We start from the raw sequence: 5,126 nt of genomic DNA, 5'->3' as shown, positions 1-5,126 counted from the left end.
CACGAACATTCCCGACCTATTGTCGACCATTATCAACCTATTAACGAGCATTTCCGACCTATTCAAAACCAAATCTTGCCCAGGTTACAACGGATCTAAGACTAAATCACGACTGCCCACTAAGGCAACCAGTTGACAACCAAACAGTTTTCAACATGCGCAGAACACTCGTGGAAGTCTCACGATTAAGCAAGACTCGCCAAGAGGCATTCTGACACTCCAAGACGATAAGAAACACGTAAAAAATGCGCCGAAGTTTCTTCAGCGCAATCGAGTTTTCTGTACAGCTTATAATCAAGGCCACCGAAAATAGATCTATCTTTCGCTGGTCTCGGTATAATGCTGTATGAGCCGCGGCCTATGAAACTTTAACCATGGCCTGTCCTATATCGTTGCCAGAAGCACGATTATGGCTATTTTAACCTTAAATTAAATAAAAACTATTGAGGCTAGAGAGCTGCAATTTGGTACGTTTGATGATTGGAGGGCGGATGATCAATATACCAATTTGCAGCCCTCTAGCCTTGGTAGTTTTTAAGATCTAAGGGCGGACAGAAAAAGTGCGGACGGACAGACAAAGCCGGCACAATAGTTTTCTTTCACAGAAAACTAAAACAAAGAGTAGTCCACGAGTGGAATGCCCCGACTCGCAGACATGCCAGCTGGTGAACTTGGTCATGCCAGGGCGGCATTCCATCCAGCCAGCACCAGAAATACATTGTTCATCAAGTCTCGGAGGTGCCATTACCGCCTTCTTTTTGTCCTGTTCATTAAGTGACGTCGTTCCTCATAATTATTCTGCTTCTCTCGTTTTTATCAACAACTCATTTTCCATACTAGGACCTGGCGTAGGTAAGTCAGAGGGTTGAAACTAACCTGGAAAGAAGATAGAAACTATTTCAGATTCGACTCCAAAACCATTCCAGAGAGTCCCACGAGTCATTAGCTGACTCGGATTTAGATACTATTTCAGTGTATCGGATATGGAAGAAATTGTTCTTGTATGGTGGATTTATTCCAGTAAATGGATCTGTATCAGTTTTGTGTATCAATTTCAATCAATCTGCTTTATATTTATATATATATATATATATATATATATATATATATATATATATATATATATATATATATATATTATGTATAATCAACCGGTCGCGTTTACGTGCGTATTATATTAACAAATCCAGCAAGGACCGTTTAACTTTCGATTAAAATTTCATTAAAATAACTGGGAAGTGGGATGAGAGTTCCTTTTTTACTACTACACACACACACACACACATATATATATATATATATATATATATATATATATATATATATATATATATATATATATATATATATATATATATATATATATATATATATGATTATTATCACTTTTGTATGTATATATATATATATATATATATATATATATATATATATATATATTTATATTATATATATATGTGTGTATATATGTATATATACATACTTATATAAATACATACATACCTATAATTCATCCATATTCCATAACCCGCGATAACCCCTAAATGCAGGTAGGTCAATGATTACTGGAACTCTCGGTTATGTGAGTGTATGCATGAGTGCTTGCACGCTCTCTTGTGCATGTGTATGCACATATTGCTCACCAGTATCTAAGCATGCGCACATAAATACTTCAAACACATACGAGAAGTTGAATCAAGCTACAGATATCTTTTCACATTTCACATTTGTTCAGCAAACACCCGAAATATATTAGAGAAATTTGAGTTGCAATATCGATTTAGACCGATGTTATTATTTTCATCGTTCCCGTTTTCCTGACGAGGTCCATCTTCGTTTGGCGGTTTGTTTCGTATTTTCTCAGCGTTTGAAATTGTTGTTATAACCAAAGCATCGGCGATTGCTTTGAGCACAGGCGACTTCCCTCCAAAGACGCGTGTTTGTCTTCGCTTCCATGTGCAGACGTGAGGACGGTAGACAAATACTCAGAAAGGTAACAAAAAGACGAATGGAGACGGGGATAGGTAAATGGGTAACGAGAGAGAGAGAGAGAGAGAGAGAGAGAGAGAGAGAGAGAGAGAGAGAGAGAGAGGGTGGGGAGGGTGGGGGAGGGGGTATTCGTTGACAAGAGGCACCCAAGTGAACATTGAAACAAATAAGGAGCTAGAAATTAACAAAGAGAAATAAATGGGCAAGAGGAGTCTGTACGTGATGATACAAAGAGACAGAGTTACAGTTTGCCATTGTAGAAAAGAATGGAATTTAGGCCAGAGGCCAAGCGCTGGGACCTATAAGGTCATTCAATGCTGAAACGGAAATTGACAGTGAGAAGGTCTGAAAGGATACCGGGAGGAAAACCTCGCAATTGCATTATAAAACAATTGTTAGAGAGCGTGGAAAGTCAGATGGAAGACAGAAAATATGAACGGAGGTGCAGTAAAAAGAATGAAAGAGGTTGCAGCTAGGGGCCGAAGGGACGCTGCAAAGACCCTTAAGTAATGCCTACAGTACACCATGTGAGGTGCACTGATGGCGCTAGCACCACCACCCTAAGGGGAGTTGACCACTGTATGCATAAGGAACCCATCTTTAAAACAAAGACGAGGATATCATGTCTTTATCTGACTGGTGAGCGAACACTTAACGATAATCATACTTTAAGTCAGTGTAGCTTACCCGAAGGGTCCTCTTTTATTAACATGAATTATATCAAATAATTAACCCTCTTCTAAGAAAGTGGTTCTTAACCTTTTTTGGCAGTGACCCAAAATCTTGTCCAAATTAACCATGGCGACTCATGCCCTCATAAACATTTTCTTTTTATATAATGATGCTTATGGTATGAGAACGTGTTACAGAAACAAAAATTACATGCAGAGATTTTTATTAATGCAATTATTAGAGAAAATAATGTATTAAGAATACATAATTTATTAATATCTAAGCCTTAGATATTAGTGAATTATGTATTCTTAATACAATATTTTCCCTAATAATAATAATTATAATAAGAGTATTGAGGAAATAATAAGCCCATGGAGTTATAACCCTTGGGGACCCATTGAAATGGTTTGGCGACCCTGGTGTTAGAACCGCTGCTCTAAGGGGTTTGCCCGTAAATAAATCTAGTCCATATGGTGTGACCTAACGCAGTGGTTCCCAACCTTCTTAGTAGGTGAGCCCAATCATGCTCCTCCAGCCATAACCGCGACCCCGCAGGGGACACCAGCATTAAACATACATTATTAAAATTTTCTACATATAAATATATACATGAGTAGATTTATGAAGCCGGCAAAGTTGCTTATAAATGTCTTGAGAGTATTGGTGGTTAGGACAGTTGCATTAAAATTACAATACCCAAGAACAAATTTTGATGCATAATCAGCAGTAATATACTCTATAATTATGGCAACATAGAAATACAGCATATGTTGAAAACATCTCATAGTAGGAATTCATATTTTTTGATGTTGTGAGACTTGTGAGTGCTTGGCGACCCCTGAAAAAATGCTTGGCGACCCCAGAAAAAATGCTTGGCGACCCCAGAAAAAATGCTTGGCGACCCCAGAAAAAATGCTTGGCGACCCCAGAAAAAATGCTTGGCGACCCTAGAAAAAATGCTTGGCGACCCCAGAAAAATGCTTGGCGACCCCAGAAAAAATGCTTGGCGACCCCAGAAAAATGCTTGGCAACCTCAGAAAAAATGCTTGGCGACCCCAGAAAAAATGCTTGGCGACCCCAGGGTTTGGAAAGGGTGACCTATAACGGAAGAGAAGTAACCATTTATTTTAACCGTGAAGGCAAGTTGCACTTTTATTTCTTCATGACGTGTCAAATCATCAACCAGTCTTCATTAAACACTTATTTTTTTGCTATTTGTAATGAATATTTAACGGTTATACATTAAACCCTCTTATTTCCAGACATAATTCAGCCAACACTCAGCTGCTATGCTTCACATGCCTGTTCCACTCTCCAGTTTATACTGGAAACCTTTTCTGTTTGCCCAAAAGTAAATCCTCAAACATACCACACATGAGACCCGCTGTCCATCTCCATACTATGATGAGACTCCTTTTGTATATCATCGTATGACATCAAAAATATTCAACCACCATACATGTGGAACCCTTTCTGTTTATCCATATTGAATTAGTTTATCCATATTGAATCAGTTTATCCACATTGAACCAAATGCTTCACGAAAATGTAACTCATCAGATCAAAAGAGGACCATAATAAATTATATAATATAGAATTATTATTCCAAGGGCCAGGCAAAGGAAGAAAGCATTTATTTGTAAGCTAACGGGCTCGCTATTACTTCCAGATGTACAGATTGTTTGCAAGGTTTCCATTCTAACGAAACTCGTGGTTTTGTGTCCCCCAAAATAGAAATAAAATATCCGAACCAGTATATCCTGTCTGTCTGTCTCTGTCTCTCTCTCTCTCTCTCTCTCTCTCTCTCTCTCTCTCTCTGTCTGTAACACCACTTCAAGTTAAGAGGAGAGTCGTGGTTTTGCTGTCCAGTCTTTTCTTTGTAAACTTTCACTTTTCTATGTGGTCGTTTTTATCCTCAAAATTCTATGAGAAATTGAAAAATGACACAAGGAATACTACCAACAGATTGCCAATGATGAAAGGCTACCAGCTATATAAATGGTAGAACTGAACCTAGAAATTCAAAAATGACACCTGGCATACTATTAGAGAAAGAGCCTTCAGTATGGATTTTGGCGCCTAGCATGAAGCAAGGTGTCATTTTCAAAAGCTAGGATAAGGCGAGCCTCCCACAGCTTCTACAACAATTAGAGAGGCTCCCTTTAACTTCCTGGGAATCTGGAGATCTGGTAATCAAACGGCAACAGTCCCTTAATTTCTGTAATGTGTAAGTAAATACTCTTTAACGCCTATAAGAATCAGGCAACCTTCCCATAGCTTTTGTATAAACCTGGCAGCCGTCTTGCGGTTTCTATAAGAATCAGACACGTCTCCGAGAACTTCTATAGCTATCTGTCATTCCATAACATCTTTAAGAATAAAGCTACATCACCACAACTTCGATAAGAATTCATCTAACGTCCCATAACTTCCTTAACTTTTACAAGTACGATCTACAGACC

The sequence above is a fragment of the Macrobrachium rosenbergii genome, chromosome 49 (genome assembly GCF_040412425.1).
Source record: "Macrobrachium rosenbergii isolate ZJJX-2024 chromosome 49, ASM4041242v1, whole genome shotgun sequence".
Classification (NCBI taxonomy): domain Eukaryota; kingdom Metazoa; phylum Arthropoda; class Malacostraca; order Decapoda; family Palaemonidae; genus Macrobrachium; species Macrobrachium rosenbergii.
This window is presented reverse-complemented; position numbering follows the sequence as displayed.